Raw genomic sequence first — 23,156 nt, forward strand, 5'->3', positions numbered from 1 at the left:
CATTTATTATTATTATTTCACAGCTCCCCAAAGTAGGGCTTGTTTCCCAAAAGCACAGGCCTCTGTTAATTCTTTACTTTATTTAGCTTATTCTGTTTGTTTTGAATGTCCATAGAACTAGTCTAGGGTTAAGCTAATCATGTACCCAGAGGCTTGACTGCCTTGACTTATTGATGGGGTTAGGTTCAAGACGTCTTATCTGAAAATAGGGTTGCTAGGGTTACTCTTCCTTCTCCTGATGGGCTCGCCTTATCTGAAAATAGGGCGGTTACTTCCGCATAGGGCCATGATCTGCTGACGTAATCAACACCACGTGGGTTTGTTTACTTTGATGACGTCACTAATCAAAAGTGTTGATAATTTTCATTAAAAAAAGGTATACACTATAACTACTGCCGTAACTTTGAACAGTTACTAAATGAATTTTTGTAAGTTGAGGACTACTTCTATTTAGTCAATGAAAAAGTATCATCCATCTACTGTTCCAAATCAAAATATTCATGATTTAAAGAAGACATGCCTTTTAATAACCAGTCTTAAATGTTAATATTTATTCCCTTCAGTGTTTCTGTTTTTGTATTAATAAATACTGTTGCTGATCAGGTAAAAGCATATAAGTATTATGTGACAATGTGAGAACAGCTTTGGAATGACTATAGTACTGGCTTATTTTTAAAACCATAGACAAAAGTACTTAGACTAACACTCATTTTTTAACAAGGTATAGGCTTCCAATCTTTCTGATTTGACTGATTATAAATTCTAATTCTAATTCACAGTTTCTAATTCATAGCGAAATAAATTATTTCCCCGTCTCAGTCTGGTTTACATACTGTAAAGGAAACTCAAGAAGAAACACTAATTTATTACAATGTATGTAAATTTTAAACATTTTGGAGACAATTATGAGACTCATCTTCTAAGTTAGCTTGATTAACTGTGTTTCTGAAATGATCACAATGCCTGATTCATACATATATTAGGCCATGAGCCACAGTTTGCAAAATATTTTGATAAGGTTTACAAACCACATTATTACCTACTGTGTCATGTCCTAGGCTTCTTATTCTATTGCTATGGTTGAATGTTCTAGCTCAATTCTTTATATATCACTCCATATTTAGAAGTGTATTCAAAGATCTATGTGTACACAACTGCAGAACAAATAGTTAATTCAGAATGAAAGAAAAGAGATAGTTTTTTTAAAGGTGAAAATTTAAATAGAATAAGATGATCTGTAGCATTAAGCCAAGATCTGCACTGCTGGGCCAGACCCTTAAAGTTTTTTATTAGAAATCAGTAGAGCCTGAGGGTTTGTTTGTTTTTGTGATTCAAACCTCTGGCTTGTATGTTTATAGCAGTGGTGTCAAACTGCTGGCCCATGGGCCAGACACATCTCGTGGAAGCCGTGCCCACCCCATTGCCGGCAATGGCAAAACAGTCCCAATACGTTGCATGATGTCACGTGACATTGTGAGTTTGATAAGTCTGGTTTAGAGTGTCACTCAACAAGATATTTGCAATGTTTTAGACCTAGGGCCTGATCTTTATCCAACACTCATTGTGAAATCTATAACACAGTTGTGGATTGTGGAAGTTAAATTGTATGTAAGATAAATATAGTTGTTTATTAATGTTTGTACAGGAAAATGCTGAGTTTGTTTCATGGATCTGTTAAAGATTTATGATAGCTAAAACTATGAGGTTTAAAACTATGAGCAATGCTACTATTTTTCTTTCCTGATGATAAATAATCTCATCCAGTTTTGTCTCTGCATTATAAAATGTTCTGAAATTAGATGTGTAATTTGAAAACAGTTGCACTCTAGTGACCAAGGGATGCATTTTTAGAAACAGAAGTTATGTGTGTTATTGGTGTTAAATATCATTTTAGAATGTTGTTTATATGCAGAATGTACTTAAATTTAGCTTTGTTCTCCTACAGTTTTTCTTGTGGTATTTATCAGATTGTTAGGGCTCTGCAAATTTTTAGATGTTTCATAAGATGTATTTTGTAAATGAATGCACTTCTGAATTTTTAAAGCAGTTGCATCTTCTGCAGAGCTCAGATGGCTGTCCCAGTTCATGCAACATTTCTGCCAGTACCAGTAGAAAACCAGCTATTCGTGTACATAGATATGTAGTACAGGTACTCCTTGACTTACAACAGTTCATTTAGTATATGACAAGGGAGAAAACCAAGAATTAGATACAAATTACTGCAAGATGCTAAGGAAAGAGGAGGTTTGGGTTTACCAGACTTGAAATTGTATTTTGATACTTGCTGTTTGAATTGGCTAAAAGAATTAATAAGAGGTTACTCAACTTAGAGAGCTATGAATTAAGATTTGGATGGCACAGCTATTTATGGTATGGCAAGGTTAAAGTAAATGTTGATTTTAATAACCATTTTGCTAGATGTGCCATACTAAGAATTTGGAATAAATATAAAACAAGTTTTTTTGTAAAGATTTCCCTTTGAGAGTCCCCCCCCCCTGAAAACTTTTTTCAGAAAGGAAATGATGGTGAAGCCAGATTGGTTGACTTATGGTCAAATAATATTTTTAAATTTTGATGATCCTATCCTCAGACCCAAAGAGGAGTTAGAATCAGAAGAAACTATCTGGTATTGGTTTACATATTTACAATTGAAAGAAAGATTCAAAGTAGCCAAAAAGAGTTACTGGTTTGAATTTGTGAAAAATGAAATGGAAATCCTAGTATGTGTTAGTGATGAACATATTGTTATTGAATTTGAATTTGGAAAATGAATATATAAAGCATTGTATGATTCTGTGGGCAAGATACTTTGGATACAATGCAATGCTGGAATAATGGGAGACTATATGGATGAAAGATCTAAAATTTACACTAAATTATAATTTAATTCCCCTTCATGGATTACTGCCTTGTCGTGGCGAAGGGGCTTGCGTAATTCAATGAAGCTATGAGCTATGCCGTGCAGGGCCACCCAAGACGGAAAGGTCATAGCAGAGAGTTCTGACAAAACGTGATCCACTGGAGAAGGAAATGGCAAACCACTCCAGTATCTTTGCCATGAAAACCCTATGGACAGTACCAAAAGGCAAAATGATATGACGCTGGAAGATGAGCCCCTCAGGTCGGAAGGCGTCCAATATGCTACTGGGGAAGAGCAGAGGGCTAGTACTAGTAGCGCCAGAAAGAATGAAGCGACTGGGCCAAAGCCGAAAGGACGCTCAGCTGTGGATATGTCTGGTGGTGAAAGGAAAGTCCGATGCTGTAAAGATTCTTTCTCCATAGGAACCTGGAATGTAAGATCCATGAATCAAGGAAAGCTGGACGTGGTCAAACGAGATGAAAAGACTAAACATTGACATCTTAGGTATCAGCGAACTAAAATGGACAGGAATGGGTGAATTTAATTCAGATGACCATCAGGTATACTACTGTGGGCAAGAATTCCTCAGAAGAAATGGAGTAGCCTTCATAGTCAATAAAAGAGTAGGAAAAGCAATACTAGGATACAATCCTCAAAATGACAGAATGATCTCAGTTCGAATCCAAGGCAAACCATTCAATATCACAGTAGTCCAAGTCTATGCCCCAACCACCGGTGCTGAAGAGGATGAAATTGACCGGTTCTATGAAGCCCTACAGCACCTTATAGAACTAACACCCAAAAATGATGTCCTTATTATCATGGGGGATTGGAATGCTAAAGTAGGAAGCCAAAAGATAACTGGAATAACAGACAAGTTTGGCCTTGGAGTACAAAATGAAGCAGGGCACAGGCTGATAGAATTTTGTCAAGAGAATACGATGGTCATAGCAAACACTCTTTTCCAACAACACAAGAGATGGCTTTACACATGGACATCACCAGACGGTCAACACAGAAATCAGATTGACTATATGCTCTGCAGCCAAAGATGGAGAAGCTCTATACAGTCAGTAAAAACAAGACCAGGAGCTGACTGTGGCTCAGACCATGAGCTTCTTGTTGCAAAGTTTAGGCTTAAATTAAAGAAAGTAGGGAAAAGCGCTAGGCCAGTCAGGTATGAATTAAATCATATCCCTGTTGAATATACAGTAGAGGTGACAAATAGATTTAAGGAATTAGATCTGATAGACAGAGTGCCTGAAGAACTATGGACAGAGGTTCGCAACATTGTACAACAGGTAGCAACCAAAACCATCCCAAAGAAAAAGAAATGCAAGAAACCAAAATGGCTGTCTGAGGAAGCTTTGCAAATAGCTGAGGAAAGGAGGGAAGCGAAAGGCAAGGGAGAAAAAGAAAGATATGCCCAATTAAATGCAGAATTCCAAAGAATAGCTATAAGAGATAAGAATGCCTTCTTAAATGAACAATGCAAAGAAATAGAAGAAAACAATAGAATAGGGAGGACCAGAGATCTTTTCAAGAAAATTGGAGAGATGAAAGGAACGTTTCATGCAAAAATGGGCATGATAAAGGACCAAAATGGCAGGGACCTAACAGAGGCAGAAGAGATTAAGAAGAGGTGGCAAAATTACACAGAAGAACTATACAAGAATGAGCTTAATATCCCTGATAATCACAATGAGGTGGTCAATGACCTCGAGCCAGACATCCTAGAATGTGAAGTGAAGTGGGCCTTAGAAAAGCTGAGCAACAACAAAGCTAGTGGAGGTGACAGTATTCCAGCTGAGCTATTCAAAATCTTAAAAGACGATGCAGTAAAAGTGCTACACTCAATTTGCCAGCAAATTTGGAAAACTCAACAGTGGCCACAGGATTGGAAAATATCAGTTTACATTCCAATTCCAAAGAAAGGCAGTGCCAAAGAATGTTCAAACTATCACACCATTGCACTCATTTCTCATGCTAGTAAAGTTATGCTTAAAATCCTACAAGCTAGACTCCAGCAGTATGCCGGAAGAAACATCAACAACCTAAGATATGCAGATGATACCACTCTAATGGCAGAAAGTGAAGAGGAACTAAAGAGCCTCTTGTTGCGAGTAGAGAAGGAGAGTGCAAAAGTTGGGTTTAAACTAAACATTAAGAAAACCAAGATCATGGCATCCGGCCCTCTCAATTCCTGGCAAATAGATGGGGAAGAAATGGAGGTAGTGACAGATTTTATTTTCCTGGGCTCCAAGATCACTGCAGATGGGGACTGTAGCCAAGAAATTCAAAGACGCTTGCTCCTTGGGAGGAAAGCCATGACAAATCTAGACAGCACAGTAAAAAGCAGAGACATCACCCTGTCAACAAAAGTGCGTATAGTCAAGCCTATGGTCTTCCCAGTTGCAATGTATGGCAGTGAAAGCTGGACCATAAGAAAGGCTGAGCGCCAAAGAATTGAAGCCTTTGAACTGTGGTGCTGGAGAAGACTCCTGCGAGTTCCTTGGACTGCAAGGCGATCAAACCGGTCAGTCCTAGAGGAGATCAACCTTGACTGCTCTTTAGAAGGCCAGATCCTGAAGCTAAAACTCAAATACTTTGGCCACCTAATGAGAAGGAAGGACTCACTGGAGAAGAGCCTAATGCTGGGAAAGATTGAGGGCAATAGAAGAAGGGGACGACAGAGAATGAGGTGGCTGGATGGAGTCACTGAAGCAGTAGGCGTGAGCTTAAATGGACTCCAGAAGATGGTAGAGGACAGGAAGGCCTGGAGGAACGTTGTCCATAGGGTCACGATGGGTCGGACAGGACTTCGCAACTAACAACAAATAATTTAATTGATGATGCATCATTGGTATTTAACACCAGATAAGTTGTCAAGAATGTATAAGGGATTTGACTTCCGGGTGGCAAGGCTCCATCGAAGACGGTCATTTCTGATTGTCAGCCCCGTTGCTCCATTTAAATCGTGAAAATAGTGACAATCAGCTGTTTTGTGGTTTGGGAACCCCCCGCTCGGGAGAAGAGGGGGGGTGAGCATTCAGGTAGAGGTAGAGCTCGCCTAGATCTCCAGAATTATCACTCTGGGAGTCGAAGGGTGAGAGCTCCCGAGAGCCTGAATTAGCTCCGGACTCAGGGACTCCTCTGTTTCAAGGTTTTGAAACACAGCAGGATGCTGCAACCATCCCTGCTCCCAATATTGTACTTTGGATTACTTGGACGCAGGCAGAGCTGAGCAGGAGAATATTGAAATAGCAAGTATATGATCTTTAACTCTGGTTTAACTTAAAAGAATGGGAGGAAGATGGTGCTGGAATAAATCTTTAAAGAAAGTGGGAAGAACAAAGAATAACGAAAATAAAATAAAAGAAGAAGGAAGATATATTGTAAAGTGGATTTTTAAAGTTGTAAAAGACTCTGTTAAAAACATTTCAAGTTGGCTTAAAAGTGATTTAAAAGACTTGGATATTTAACACTGAAGCAACAAAGTTGCAATTTGGGCGGAAAAGTGAAAGTGAGAAATGAAAGTTAATTGGGTGTTAAAATGGCTTCTAAAAAACCTAGATTCCCTGCTTCTAAAAGTGAGGGGGCTTCACCAGTTCAACAATCTGGTCTTCAAACATTGATGCCACCCCCCGCAGCACCTACACCCACATTAACACTACAAGATTTAAAAGATGCTTTAAAACTTCAATCTGAGCAAATATCTGAGCAAATGGCAGAGCTTATTAATGAGAAAAATAAGGAAATATGAGAGGATATTTTGCTGGCATTTCAGGGACTGAAAGTTTGTATTGAGAGTCTGGATGAACGTGTGGAAGAAGTTAATCAAAATAATTTGATATTGGAAGCTAAAATCAGTGAAGCTGAGAATAAAATGGATAAAATTGATGATGAGGTGGTGATGATACAATATACGGACATGGAGTTTGCCTTGAGGATCAGAGGTCTGAAAGAAAATCCACAAGAAAACTTGAAAGAGATATTGGCAAAAGCTGTGGTGCCTATTTTGGGTTGGTGAGCTGAAGATTTTATATTGGAAATAGACAAAATATTTCATGTCAATTTCTGGATTGCAAGGCAAAGAAAACTACCAAGAGATGTGGTTGTTTACTTCTCAAAGAGGAAGATCAGAAACATGATCATACAAGCCTTTTATAACAACAGATTTAAAGTGGCTGATCAAGAGGTTTTAATTTTGAAAGAAATACCACCAAGAATTTTAAGAAATAGGAAAGAATTTGTTTTTCTGGCAGATGAATTAAAAAAACAACAGATTCAGTTTAGATGGGAGATACCAACTGGGATAGTAGTGAATTATGTTGGTACAAGATATCGTCTTAATACAGTTCTGAAGGGATGAGATTTTTATTGTAACATATTGAAGGCAGACTCACCAACATCCCCAGAAATTAAAAGAAAGAAAAAGAAGTGCGACAGACACAATTGGAAGATACACAGCGAGATGAAGAAATTATCTTGCTGATTTCAAAAGAAGCACAGCAAACTTTGGATATTACGCAGCCCTTGGCTCCATTAGAAGAATCAAGGGCTCAAAGAGTGACACGGGCTGCAACCAGACAAAAGGAACAACAACAACAACAATAGAAACAATATACTACAATTACAACTCAAGAATCTACTTATACTGAAGCAGTGGGAGGAGCGAGACCAAAGAAGCAGATGCTTGTGGATCTTCAAGATACGCTCTGAAAGCTTCAAGTCACAAAAAATGGCGACAAAGTTTCTAATATGGAATGTTAATGGTTTAAATTCACCGCAAAAGAGAAAGAAAATATTTCAGTACTTGAAACAATTTAAAAATGATGTCATATGCTTGCAGGAAATGCATATCCATGTATCTGATCAAAAATATTTGATAAACTCTAGATTGGGTATGCAGTTTATTGCATCTGCTCCAGAAAAGAAAAATGGTGTAGTTATTTATGTGAAGAAGAATTTAACAGCTAACTTAATTGAAGCAGATAAACAAGAATGTATAAGGGATTTCAAATTAATATTGGATATATAAATGTAAAGAAGGGGCCTTTTATCACTTATGGTGGACATGTGATAATGCAAATAAATATTGGAGTAGGTTTGACATCTTAATACAGAAGATTCTCAAAGTGAATGTAAAGATAAAACCTGAAACTTTTCTTTTGGGTTTAATGGAAAAAGACTTGGAAAATGTTTTGGAACTTTGATGTTTATATATGTTGACAGCAGCAAGATTACTTTACACACAAAAATGGAAAGACACTTCCTACAATGGATGAATGGTTTCAAAAGCTGATGGAGTTAGCAGAAATGGCCAAATTGACTGCAATTGACTTTTGTTTCTACATGGAAACCACTTCTGGACTTTTTGCTTGAAGTGGAAAAAAATGGCATCTGAGGATTAATCCTGTTATGTCCTGTCCTAGAGTTTGGGTGGAGTATGTAGGTTTTAGGTTTCTTTGTCTTCCTAAGCTTCTAGCTGGAGGGCTCCAACCTTCCTGAATGGATTACTACATCTGCATTTCTACAGAGCTGGTTTCTGCTTGGGTGAGGGAGACTTGGGGCTATTAAGAAAAACTAGGCATGCTTTTTGGCCTCTTTAAGATCCTTTGAGGAAATATAATATTCTGCCCTTTTAATATTTCCTTTTCTGGGGTGTGTGTGACTTCCCATATTTTGTTGTTATAGAATTGGCTAGTTTATATTATTATGTAAAAATAAAAAAATGAGTTTTGACGTTTGATGTTATTCTACTACAGCAAAGGGAGTTGGAAATCAACGCCTTTTCTTTCTTTTTTCCCATTGTCCCATACTTTTCCCCTCCCTTTTTCCTCCCCTATTTTCTTCCTATTTTTTGTATTTTTATATAACAACAACAACAACAACTGCAAGAGAAAGATGGATTGACTACAAAAAGGCATTCAATTCTCTGTTACATGACTGGATAATTAAGTGCCTAGAAATAACAGGAGTCAGTAGAAACATTAGAAACTTTGCACAAAGATTGATGGCACAGTGGAAAACACAGCTGCAGGTCAATGGTGAGAGACTGGGAGAGATTAATATCAAGAGAGGAATATTTCAAGGAGATTTGCTATCATCACTACTATTTGTTATTGCAATGTTTCCTCTGTCAACAATACTGAATAACTCAGGCCATGGCTATCATACATTAAAAACATCTGCCAGACTATCCCATCTCCTTTACATGGACAATTGGAAGCTGTATGGAAGAACACTATCTGACATAGAATCGCTGTTCAACACTATCCATAGATATGGCCAAGATATTGCAAGTGTCAGAATCCATTTATATCACATTCATAAATGTATGTTTAAAACATTATCCCCCCATACAGATTCTGCCATCTCCCGAGGTGGGAGGAGTATATGTGGATTCAGCCTGCCTTAGATTATTTCAAAGACCAAGGAAACCTTTTGAATTAGGGGGATCAAAAGGGAGGGGGAGAGGAAGAAGGCAATAACCATAAAGATTCAAAGTTCCTTTTTCCCCCCTCACGAAAGGGTTGACACGAAGTAGAAGGATGGGGGCTGACCAAATGGGGTTGAGGGAAGGGGGGTTGAACTGGGTACCCTTTATAAAATTTCAATTTGTAAAACAATACTAAGTCCTGTCTTGTATTCCCACAACCAAGCATGTCCTAATAAAGATTCCTTTTGGACTAGAACTGACTCCAAGAGTTTTTGTCTTCCTAAGACATGGTTTGGGGTGGGTCCTGACAGTAGACAGGACTTGCACTGGAAGTCAACCTGGAAGGGAGAACCGTTACCGGGGGGACTTTGCAACAAATACAATGTCTGGCGATGAAGCAAGAGAGGGAAGCCCTATGGAGAGGGAGTCTTCCCCCTGAATGGAATCCCAGAGACGATGGGAAGCTGAAGCAGCATATTTCCCCGGGGAAGAAGTGGTGGAGCAGCACGACCGAAAACCCCAGTGGTCGATGGGCGTTGGAAGGAAAAGTGAGTGGGAAAAGGCTTCAGGAGAAGTGACCCTGAGGCAGAGCGACCACCAACCGGAATGGAGGCAAGAGGTGGAGAGCTCCCTGCACGCCAGTGAGGAGGAGCGGATCCTGGAAAAAGCCATTGATCTGATAAAAGCAACCCTGAGCTAACTAAGGGAGGAGAGGGCTGAAAACCGCAACCAAGGCAGTGCCTGGGGCCGAAACTGGAAAGGTAACGGAGGGTATCCAGCACCTGACTCCTGTCCAACGGAACAGGAGTCGCTGCCTCAGCAGTACCCCCCCCCAGAATCCCAGACGGGGAGCAAGATGAGGAGAAAGACCGTCCGTGGCGCAGACAACGCTCCAGTCAAAGACTCCTGCCCCTGGAAACAAAATTCAAGGGGGAGCCATAACGATTGGGGTTTTTCTTAACCCAAGTCCTTAGCTATATGGAAGAATACGGACGGGACATCCCCAGTGACAAAACCCGCATCCGAATTGTGCAATCCGCCCTGGATGGACTGGCTGCAGACTGGGTGGTGGACCTACATGACTCCAACGCCCCAGAACTCAATGATTTCAACCAGTTCATGGCATCCTTGAGGCAGCATTTCGAAGATCCCTTGGCTGATCGTAAAGCCCGGGAGAGAATCAAAACACTCAGGCAGGGCAGACGGCCGGTGGCTGAATACACCCAAGAATTCCGAGCCATTGCCAGCAAGCTGAACTGGCCAGAAGACATCCTCCTTAGCCATTTCAAAGATGGGCTAAACTATGACCTGTATGATGCTTGCCTGCCTCGAGGAGACCCACACCATCTCGATGACTGGTATGTCCTGGCAGAGGAGGGGGAGATAGACTTACTGAAGAGACGCCATTGGGGGAAACCATGGGGCCGCCTGCCAACCGAGCCAACACACGAGAGGGAGAACCCATCGCCCACAGCTAAAAAATCAACAGGCTGTTTCAAATGCAGGAGAGAGGTTCATCGTGCCACAGACTGCTGCTCAAAACCCCCCCAGCATAAAACAGAGTCATCACCCCCCAAGAAACTAGGGAAACCCCAAAGCAACCAAAAAGAATCTTCCATGAAGGGGACAGAGGCTGTAGAGTCCACAATTGCTGCCAGGAACTGGGATTGGACTCCGGCCTACACCGCAGGGACGGTGGACACCTCGGAAAACAGCTCAGAGGGAGAACCATTGCTAAGTGGACCCCTTCCACCTATACTTAAGACAGTGACTATATTAGCTTCCTCTATGCTTAAAGCCTTCGAAATAAAAGCTCTGATAGACTCTGGCTGCATCTGCTGCCTCATCAGCCCAATGCTGGTGGAGAGATTGAGCATCCCAGTGAGGAGGCTAAAACAACCAATCTCCTTTAGTCAATTAGATGGATCAATAGCAGGGGGGGACCAGCTACCCTAGCCACTTTACTGATCCACCTGTCCCTGGGGTCTCATGAGGAAGACATAATGTCTATATTGGCCCCAGGCATGGAATGCTCAACGATTTTAGGACTGGAATGGCTGAAGAAATGGAACCCAGAGATAAACTGGAGGACAGCAGAACTCAACTTCCCAAAAGGGGAGCAGGAAAACATAACCCCCCAAAGCATCCCCCCAACCCGAAGGGAGGAGAAAGCAGCAGTGGGGAAAGAGAAGGGGTTACCAGAGATACCGGAGGAATACAGGGACCTTGCTGAGGTTTTCAGTGAGGAGTGGGCAGATGAGCTTCCCTCCCACCACCCCACAGACTGCGCCATAGAATTCAAACCCGGGGCAAAACTCCCAAAACCCAGGATGTATGCCATGAGCCCAAGGGAAATGGCAGAAATGGAAAGATTCATAAAGAAAAACTTAGAAAGAGGGTTCATCGAGCCTGCGAAACCCAAAGTGGCCAACCCAGTCCTGTTCAGGGAGAAGAAAGATGGTTCTTTTCTCTTGTGTGTTGATTATCGAAATCTGAACACAATTAGCGAATATAATCTGTACCCTCTACCCCTAATGAAGGATATGCTATCCCACCTATCGAAAGGAAGAATTTTTACTAAACTAGACCTGAGGTTAGCATATTACCACATTAGGATTAAGGAAGGAGATGAATGGAAGACTGCATTCAACTGCCCAATGGGGTGCTACCAATTCAAAGTATTGCCATTCGGACTGCAAGGGGCCCCCGCAGTCTTTATGCAATTAATTAATGATGTACTAAGAGAGCACCTATATAAGGGGGTCCTGGTTTACCTGATGACATTCTTATCTTCACGGAGACCAAAGAGGAACATATCAAACTAGTCAGAGCAGTCCTGAAAAAGTTATGAGCTGCCCACTTATATGCTAAATTATCGAAGTGTGAATTCCATCAGGAAAAACTCGACTACCTGGGATATCGCATATCTCCAGAGGGCATCGAAATGGACCCTGAGAAGGTCAGGGCAGTATTAGAGTGGGCACCCCCCCGCACACGGAAGCAATTGCAAAGTTTCCTGGGGTTCGCAAATTTCTACCACCAATTCATCCCCGCATTTGGCCAAATAGCCATGCCCCTGACAAACTTGTTAAAAACGAAGGGGGGACCCCCTGTGAAATCCAGGCAGCCTCTAAAATGGACAATGGAATGTCAAGCAGCATTTGAGAGGCTAAAGATCCTTTTTTCTGCTGAACCTGTACTAAAACACCCAGATCCCAACAAACCTTTTGTAATACAGGCAGATGCAAGCAATGTAGCAGTTGGGGCTTTATTATTACAGGAAAATGATGAGGGGACGTTGCAACCTTGCGCATATACATCCAGAAAACTCACGGAAACAGAACAACGATGGCTAATATGAGAGAAGGAAGCGTTCTCATTAAGGTGGTCATTATTAACATGGCGACAATTTTTGGAAGGGAATAAAATACCTTTCCAGGTCTGGACAGACCACAAAAACTTAAAAGCACTAAAGACGCCCAGGAAACTCACTCCTAAGCAAGCCCGCTGGTCCCAACACTTTCACTGATTCAATTTCACTCTCAAACACTTGCTGGGGGTGGGGGAAGAACTTCCTGGCAGACACATTATCTTGCATGCCCCAATATAACAGCACACAAGTAACTGATTTTAAACCACTTGTACCAGAACAACAACTGGCAGCACCAGTTACCACCAGGGCACAAGTAAAAATGAAGCCGGAAGTAAATAGCCAAACCAAAATAAAATTCCGAAAGTCCTTGGAAAGCGACGAATGGTTCCAGAAAAATAGACATGTGTGCACAATTCAAGATGGGTTACCTTGAGTGGGTGAGAAGTTATACATACCTACCACCCAGAGGATCAATTTCTTGCAACTGTGCCATGATACAAAATCAGCAGGACATTTTGGATTTGTAAAAACATTACACTTAACTAAAAGGCAATTTTGGTGGCCATCTATGAAAAAAGACATAGAAAGCTATGTGAGCAGTTGTCAAATTTGCGCAATGGCTAAGAGGTTGCAAGGGAAATCGCCAGGACTGTTACAACCAGTGGCGAATCCCTCAGCCCCATGGAAAGAAATAGCCATGGACTTTATCGTAGAACTACCAGAAAGCAACAGAAACACCATTGTCTGGACTGTAACAGATCTGTTCTCTAAGCAAGTTCATTTCATACTTTGCCAAAAAAATTCCAACCGTAAAAGCATTAGCAAAACTTTTCATACAGCATATTTACAGATTGCACGGGGCACCACTATGCATCATATCTGACAGAGGGGTGCAATTTACCTCGGCATTTTGGAGGGAATTCTTATCCTTGTTAGGAACTACCCAAGGATTGACATCTAGTCATCTTCCTCAAGGTAATGGGCAATGTGAGAGATCTAACGCAGTACTTGAGCAATATTTAAGATGTTATGTACATTTTCAGCAGAACAATTGGACAGACCTGCTGCCTTTCGCAGAAGTGGCATATAATAATGCAGTCCACTCTAGCACAGGTTACACTCCTTTTCAAGTAGCTACAGGCCAAAGCTTCAACCCCATACCTGAACTAACCCCAAAAGAACCGGTAATTCCAGAACTAAAGGAATGGATTGCTCAATTACAATACACCTGACCTATTGTCAGAAAAGCGTTAACAGATGCTAGACTAGCATACAAAACACAGGCAGACAGGAAAAGAGCCGATCCCACACCGTTCAAAGTGGGAGAGATGGTATATCTGTCCACAAAATACCTTAAATCACTCCAACCCTGCAAAAAACTAGGACCAAAATATATTGGACCTTTTCCAATTAAAAGAATCATAAACCCAGTAACAGTTGAATTAGGACTACCTAAAAATCTTAGACAAATACACCCAATCTTTCACTGCAGCCTAATAAAGAGAAAACAATAATCTCCCCTACGAACAAAAATCCAACCACCACCACCTCCCATCATGGTGGAAGAGGAACAACATTTTGAGATGAAAGAAATTTTGGATTCCAGGAAACATCATGGAACGACCCAATATTTAGTGGCTTGGAAACACCTCCCCTCCTCAGAAAACGAATGGGTCAGCAAATGCCATGTTAAAGCACCAAAGCTGCTTAAGAGATTTCATACAGAATATCCAAACAAACCGAGTTAACATTTATATATATTTTTCTTTTTTCTTCTTTCTTTCTTTCTTTCTTTCTTTCTTTCTTTCTTTCTTTCTTTCTTTCTTTCTTTCTTTCTTTCTTTCTTTCTTTCTTTCTTTCCCTACAGATGGACATATCTTTCTTTTAAGGAGAGCAGGATGTCAGAATCCATTTATATCACATTCATAAATGTATGTTTAAAACATTATCCCCCCCCATACAGATTCTGCCATCTCCCAAGGAGGGAGGAGCATATGTGGATTCAGCCTGCCTTAGATTATTTCAAAGACCAAGGAAACCTTTTGAACTAGGGGGATCAAAAGGGAGGGGGAGGGGAAGAAGGCAATAACCATAAAGATTCAAAGTTCCTTTCCCCCCCCTCATGAAAGGGTTGACACGAAGTAGAAGGATGGGGGCTGACCAAATGGGGTTGAGGGAAGGGGGTTGAACTGGGTACCCTTTTTAAAATTTCAATTTGTAAAACAATACTAAGTCCTGTCTTGTATTCCCACAACCAAGCATGTCCTAGTAAAGATTCCTTTTGGACTAGAACTGACTCCAAGAGTTTTTGTCTTCCTAAGACGTGGTTTGGGGTGGTCCTGACAGCAAGGGAGTTTGGATTGGACAAATGTGCCACACTCATATCAAACAAAGGTAAATAGTGAAAACTGAAGAAATCAAGATGCCCCACGAAAAGAACATTAAGAGTCTGGAAGAGGATGATTACTGCAAATATCTGGGTATCCTTCAAGCTGACAACATCAAGCACACTGAAGTCAAGAAAAAGGTGAATACATCAAGAGAATGAAGAAGATCTTAAAAGTCCAAACTCAGTGGAGGAAATACCATCAAGGCAATCAACACCTGGTAGCTGGAATACCGGACTAGACTCAAACAGAACTAAAAGCAATAGATAGGAAGACCAGAAAAATAATGACAATGAATCATGCCCTTCATCCATGCGGCAACATTGACAGACTCTACCTACCAAGGCAAACTGGTGGGTGTGGATTGTTGCAAGTATATCAGATGATTGAAGAAGAAAAATGGGCTTTGGAAGAATGTCTGAAGGACAATGGAGAAGATGCACTGAAGTTAGTATGCTAGAAAGGCTTATTGATTACTGGAGAGACCAAACTGGCCTACAAGATGCAGAACAGAATGGAGGTATGGGAAGACAAAGCACTACATGGCCAGTACATTAAAAAAAATAGGGAAAGCAGATAATTACAATACCTGGCAATGGCTAAGAGCAGGAAATTTGAAGAAACAGACTGACTGCACAAGAACAAGCCTTAAAGACAAATGTATACAGAGAAGACAGAAACAGACAGTAAGTGCCGCCTATGCAAAGAAGCTAAAGAGACAGTAGACCACCTGGTAAGCTGCTGCAAGCAGCAGCATGACATTGTTCTGAACCAGCCAACTACCGGCCTTGTAATAAGGCAAACCCCTATTCAAACAGTAGAGACTGGAGAGCGTCCAAGGCTGAAAAGCGTCTGCCAAGATTTATTAGTCAATTAACAGAACAAGAAACAAAAACACTGGAACTTGAATCCTCAAGCGGAAGGGTTGCTTTCAGCAACCAGCCCTTCCCCAAACACTCCTTTTATTTAGAGTTCAGGGCGTGGCCTCCCTCTGCCTCCTCCCGAGGAGACCCGCAGCCTTTCTCTGCTTGGTCCTGCTCGACTGCCTCCTGCGTCGGGCGTCCTTGAACAGGGCCAGCTGTGGGTCATCATCCTCCGCACTATCGGGCTCACGCAGCTGAGAAGAGGGCCCCAGCTGGGAGCTCTGCCAAGCCTGCAAGCCATCATCAGCCGGTGCGTCTCCCACACACTCCTCCTCCCCCTCATCTGAGTCATCCGATACATCTGAGCTGGCAGCCGGGCCCACAGGCTGGCCCTGAGTCACAACACTATCCCGCACCGCAGGGCCCTTCCCCCGGGTCTGCCGATCCGGATGCGGTCGGGATGGGAACTGTTCGTGAAAAGCAGTCACCAACGCAGGGGCATGAATGGCGGTCGCGTCTTCCCATGTGAAGTCCTCCGGCCCGTACCCTTTCCACTCGATCAGGTACTGGAAGCGACCTTTCAGCCAGCGGGAATCCCTGATGCTGGCAACCTCGTACTCGGGGGTGCTGCCGCCATCACGAGGTCCTGATGGGGGAGGTTCCGCTTGGCGAAGTGGACAAGCCGGTTGTTCGGGGACCAACAAGGACCGATGGAAGACGGGGTGCACGCGCAGGGAACGTGGCAGAGTTAAACGATAGGCGACCGGGTTGATGACGGCCTCGACTGGGAACGGTCCAAGGTAACGGTGGTCCAGCTTCCTCGCCGGCCGAGTGGATGGTAGGTTCCTGGTGGACAGCCAGACCCGATCCCCCACCGATAGTGGAGGCGTATCCCTTCTCGACCGATCGGCGAACCTCTTGTAGTCGGCCTTGGCCTTCTCCAGCTGCCGTCGCACCAACCGATGGATTGCCTGTAACTCCGCCATGAATTCGTTCGCTGCCGGCTCCGGTGAGTCCACGGGAGAAAGGGGGAAAAACCGGGGGTGATAACCCACGTTGGCCAAGAACGGTGTCATCTGCGTGGAGGTGTGCTGCGAGTTGTTAAAGGCAAACTCGGCTATGGCCAAATAGTCCACCCAATTGTCCTGCTGCAGGTTAACGTAGCAGCGCAGATACTGCTCTAAGATGCCGATGACCTTCTCGGTACCCCCGTCGGTCTGAGGATGATGCGCGGACGAGAGGCAAACCTTAATGTCCAACGCCCGCATCAACTCCTGCCAGAAGCGGGCTGTAAACTGGGCCCCCCTATCGGAGACGGCTCTATCAGGAAGGCCATGCAGCCGGAACACCTGTTGGATGAACATGCGACTAGTGGCGCGAGCTGACGGTAAGCCGCGACAGGGGATGAAGTGCGCCATCTTGGTCAGCATGTCCACCACCACAAACACTGTCGTGAAGCCGGAGGATGGGGGTAGATCCGTCAGAAAGTCCATGGACACAGCCCCCCAGGGTCTCTTGGGTGTTGGCAACGGCTGCAGTAAACCAGGCGGGGCCCCTGTCGCTGACTTGGCCTGCCTGCATGGGATGCAGGAGGTGACATAAGACTGGACGTCGTGTCGGACTCGGGGCCACCAGAAGGTACGGGAGACCAGGTTCAGAGTCTTGAACAGGCCAAAATGCCCCGCAGCCGGGTTATCATGACACTGGCTGAGGACAAGTCCCCTGAGTGGCCCTCCCGGAACATAGAGCCGGTCACGATAATACAGGAGTCCATCCGTGACCGACCAAGGCGAATCTGGCCCCACCTCTTCCTTCCGCTGAGCCACCGGATCTGGCGTTGGTTCAAATTCCGAGCGGTCTGCAGGCTTTCCAGATTTTTGTGGTCCGTCCGGACCTCGATTTGATGCCGCGCCCCCTCCAGATGATGCCTCCAAGCCTCGAATGCCGCCTTGATGGCCAGCAGCTCCTTCTCCCAGATGGTATAGTTGCGCTCAGTTTCCGGGAGTGATACGCGCAAGGGAAAAGGGTACCGCTGGGCGTCGTTGCCTGGAGTAACACGGCCCCAATGGCAATGTCGGAGGCGTCCGCCTCCACGACAAACGGCCGTTGCGGGTCAGGATGCTTCAAGATGGGCTCCTTCATGAAGGCGTCCTTCAAAGCCTGGAACGCCTGTTGTTCGGGGGCGTTCCACTGGAACCGAGTCTTCTTCTGCAGGAGCCGGGTGAGGGGGGCTGTCAAGGCAGCAAAGCCAGGGATGAATGTTCGATAGTAGTTGGCGAATCCAAGAAGTCGCTGAACATCCTTCACGCGACGCAGGGGTTGCCAACTCTGCAACGACTCAACTTTACTCGGTTCCATGGCGATGCCCTCAGGAGAAATGCGGTGACCCAGGAAATCGATGGTCACCTGGTAGAACTGGCACTTCTCCAACTTGGCAAACAGCCGATGTTTCCGGAGGCGCTGCAGGACCTGACGGAGATGCTGATGATGCGCTTCACGCGACGGGGAGTAAATCAGGATGTCGTCCAGGTAAATCACGACAAACTGGTCCAACAGATCCCGAAAGATGTCGTTCATAAAATGCTGAAACACAGCGGGGGTGTTGGTCAGGCCAAACGGCATCACCGTGTACTCGAAATGTCCATAGCGAGTACCAAACGCCGTCTTCCACTCGTCACCCGGCCGAACCCTGACGAGGTTGTAAGCTCCACGCAGGTCCAGTTTCGTGAAGATCTTAGCCTCCCGGAGTCGGTCCAAGAGCTCGGGGATGAGGGGCAGCGGGTAGCGGTTACGCACCGTGATGGCGTTGAGTTTCCGGTAGTCACAGCAAAGCCGTAACTCGCCCGACTTCTTTTTAACGAAGAGCACGGGCGCAGACACTGGCGAGGACGAGGGCCGGATGAAACCACGAGCCAAATTCTTTGTCAGGAAGTCCCGCAATGCAGCCAACTCAGGCTCCGACATGGAGTACAAACGCCCCACTGGGAGAGGCGCATCAGGGACTAGATCAATGGAGCAGTCGTAGGGCCTATGCGGGGGTAATTGGTCCGCCTCTGACTCGCTGAACACATCAGCAAAGTCGGACAGTTCGGGAGGCAAGGAAACCCCTGAGGAACCCTCCACCTGGCCGGCACAGATATGGCGGGTGTGGTCCACGCACTGCAAACTTGGGAAGGTGACCAAGTTCTGAGACCAATAGATCTGTGGATCATGCGCCCGGAGCCACGCCAGTCCCAAGACCACGGGGAAGTGCAGATCCGAAGTGATGTAGAACTGGATGGCCTCCACATGGGAACTGATGGCCATACACACTGGTTGCGTGGCGGCCGTAATAGGCCCGGACAGGAGCACTCGACCATCGATGGTCTCCACTAGCATGGGCGGATCCACCGGACACTGGGGAACAGCCCATTTGGCCACAAAGGCCGAGTCCATAAAGTTAGTGGTAGCCCCAGAGTCAATTAAGGCATGGACCGGAATCCCCTCTGGCTTGCCAGGAAGGATCAGACGTGCCTCCAATATCAAATGCCGTGGAGGTTCACAGGCACCGTCGGAACGCCGTCGCTCGACGTGGTCGTTGTGAGTCGCCCGATCTATCACACCGTCTAGATCGGGCTCGGGCCGTTTCCCGACAGCAAAGTAGAGGACTTTCTCGGGGCAGGCTTGGTCACTGACGCCCGCTGACGCTTCTTCGGGCAAGAAGCAGCCAAATGTCCAGGGTCCCCACAGTAAAAACACAACCCCCCCGATCGTTGTCTGTCCATTTCCGTCACCGAGAGACGGGACCTGGCGGCACCCAGCTCCATTGGCTCCTCCCTCTGGACTGGGGGCTCACGCACAACAGGGGCGGCAGGGGTCTGTGGGGTGGCACGGCGACTCTTTCGCTGCTGCAGCCGGGCATCGATCCGCAGACAAAGATGGATCAGCCCATTCAGGTCTGAGGGAATGTCCACGCGGGCCAGCTCATCCAACATCTCCTCCGACAAGCCATCCTGGAAGGCATCCACGAGCGCAGCCTCATTCCAGGCGGAATCCTGGCTAAGCAGCCGGAAATCGCTGATATAGGCCTGCAGGGGGCGCTGACCCTGCCTCAAAGCTTTCAGGCGTCGGGTGGCGGTCTGCGCCTTAATTGGGTCCTCGTACATGAGGCGCATATGGTCACAAAACCCCCCAAAGTTATCCAACAAAGGGCTAGGCTGTGCCAGCAGAGGCGTGCCCCAACGAGCTGCATCCCCCGACAGAAGGCTCAACACGAATCCCACCTTATCTCGGTCAGTGGGGAAATCAGCTGCTCTCACGCTGATAAAAAGCTGGCATTGTCCCAGGAAGGCAGGAAACAGTTCCGGATTGCCAGCAAATTTATCCGGCATAGCTATCTGACATTTCCTCCTGGGTGGGGGTGCAGCATGTACCTGAGCTTGCAGTTGAGCCACCTGAGCTGCCAACAAAGTGAGTTGCTGGGTGAGCTGAGCATTCTCGGCACGAAGCTGCTCCATCGTAGTAGTAAGGGGTGGGAGGCTGAAAGCAAACTGTTCTGAACCAGCCAACTACCGGCCTTATAATAAGGCAAACCCCTATTTAAACAGTAGAGACTGGAGAGCGTCCAAGGCTGAAAAGCGTCTGCCAAGATTTATTAGTCAATTAACAGAACAAGAAACAAAAACACTGGAACTTGAATCCTCAAGCGGAAGGGTTGCTTTCAGCAACCAGCCCTTCCCCAAACACTCCTTTTATTTAGAGTTCAGGGCGTGGCCTCCCTCTGCCTCCTCCTGAGGAGACCCGCAGCCTTTCTCTGCTTGGTCCTGCTCGACTGCCTCCTGCGTCGGGCGTCCTTGAACAGGGCCAGCTGTGGGTCATCATCCTCCGCACTATCGGGCTCACGCAGCTGAGAAGAGGACCCCGGCTGGGAGCTCTGCCAAGCCTGCAAGCCATCATCAGCCGGTTCGTCTCCCACACACTCCTCCTCCCCCTCATCTGAGTCATCCGATACATCTGAGCCGGCAGCCGGGCCCACAGGCTGGCCCTGAGTCACAACAGACATAGCAGCAATAATGGTGCATTACAATATCTGCAAGAAATATCAGTTTGTGGGACCATAAAATAAAGTAATAGAAAATGAAGAAGTTAAATTGCTACGGGACTTTAGGATGCAAACAGATCAGCACCTGCCACATAACACCCCAGACTTAACAATTGTTGATAAGAAATACAAAAAAGTCTGGATAGTGGACAGGGCAGTGCCTGGAGATGACAGAACTGAAGAGAAAGAACTGGAGAAAAATTTCAGGACCCCAAAGAAATATATTTTAAACCTATCCCTATTTTTCCCTTTCTGCAGCCTTTCTTTGTGACCAGCCATTCTGTTTAGGAGTGGGGAGCTTTTGGGACTGCTTCGCACTGTCTGCATCTCATCTCATCTTTATTTATTGATTAGCCCTTGGGCCATATCAAATTGCCAAGTTCCAAAAACAAAATATCACTAAAACTTGACAAAAACAATTCAAATGAAACTGGATAAAATACAATTTAAAATGAAACTGAAACAAAATACAATCGAAGTAAAATCAGGATAGAATACAATGATTTAAGATACAGGTTAAATATGCTTAAAATTATATTACAATATCACCCCTGCGTCTACCCCAAACAGTCTTAAAACTACTTTTAAAATCACATTTTTAAATCAAGTATCTTTCCCACAATCTACCACACTCTGCTGCACCAACTTGGTTTTTATTTCCATCAACTTTACAGCATGTTTGGCAATCCATTTCACCAACTGCAAATTAGAGCCTAACAAACAATGATGCAAGAAGCACTCTTTAGACACAGGGGTACTAGTATAAAAGATCCTGCCCAACTGATGTTCCCTCAAATCTGAATACAGGGGGCAATCAAAAATTACATGGGACATTGTTTCAACTTCCCCCGTCCCACATAAACAGACTCTTTCACTTACAGGAATCCCCCTAAATCTGTCCCAAAGCATATTTGATTGAAGTTGGTCCAATCTTAATTTAGTAAAAAATCTCCTTATGATGTGAGATAAAGGCAAAGTTAAATATTTTTCTATTTTAAAAATTTGTTTATTAGCCAATAGCCAGGGGCAAACTTTTGCTACTGTCACCTATGCGATGTCCGATTGTGCACTTATGTACTTAAATCTCTGTGCGATCCAAGATCGAATCTGCCTATGATCATACAGCTGCCAGTTTAATGGAATACCAAAGCTAGATACCCACTTCAAAACTCTTGATAAGCAATTATTTTTGTTACTTGAAACAATCTGATCCATTAGCGCTAGCTTAGGTAACCTCCCTTCCTCCATCTTGGATATTCTTAGTCAATAATAAATGGTCTTCAGCATGGCCCTAGTGCTGATTGCATGGACTCCCGTTTCTGCCCTAACTATGCATGCTGGGGTTCCAGGGGACACTGCCAAAATTCTCCTCAGGAACTTATTTTGAGGAATTTCCTGCCCAGGCAGCTTAACTGATCCCCATATTTCTGCCCCATAGGTAAGTATTGGTTCAATTTTCGCTTGAAAGACCTTTAACACTGGGGTTAATGAAGATGGAGTTTTCTCAAAAATAAGTTTGTTTAATTGGGCCATCCGAGCCACAGCCTTCTGAGCTCTGGCTTTTACATGCTTATTCCATTTACCATTTGTCTGGAATACTAGCCCTAAATAGGTACATGACTGAACTTGTTCTATTCTTCTGCCATTTAAAACCCATCTCCTCATCTTTTGTTGCCTGCTAAATATAATTACCTTTGATTTCTCTATGTTAATTGTCAAACTTTTTTTATACAATATGCTGCCAACCTTCCTAGTGACCTTCGTAGCCCCACCTGTGAGGCCGACAGCAAAATTATATCATCGGCATATAACAAGCAATTTACCTGTCTTGTTCCTATACTAGGCCCATGAAGTGATAAGTCTTCCAGACATTTTGGAAAATCGTTTAAATATAAATTGAAAAGTGTTGGGGCTAAAATGCAACCTTGTCTTACGCCCTTCTTAATTGGAATTGCATTTGTTACCGATCCTGTTTTGTTCACTCAAACTCTTACCTGGGTTTCCATGTATAACAATCTAATTAAATATAGCAGTTTCTTTTCTATTCCCATGGCCTGTTGTTCACCCATAGTAATTGAACATATATGCGCTAGGGATTCCATACGTGATGAATTCATAAATTCTGTCACTGCTTTCCCATCAACCATCTTC

Source organism: Vipera ursinii (assembly GCF_947247035.1).
Source record: "Vipera ursinii genome assembly, chromosome: Z".
Taxonomy (NCBI): domain Eukaryota; kingdom Metazoa; phylum Chordata; class Lepidosauria; order Squamata; family Viperidae; genus Vipera; species Vipera ursinii.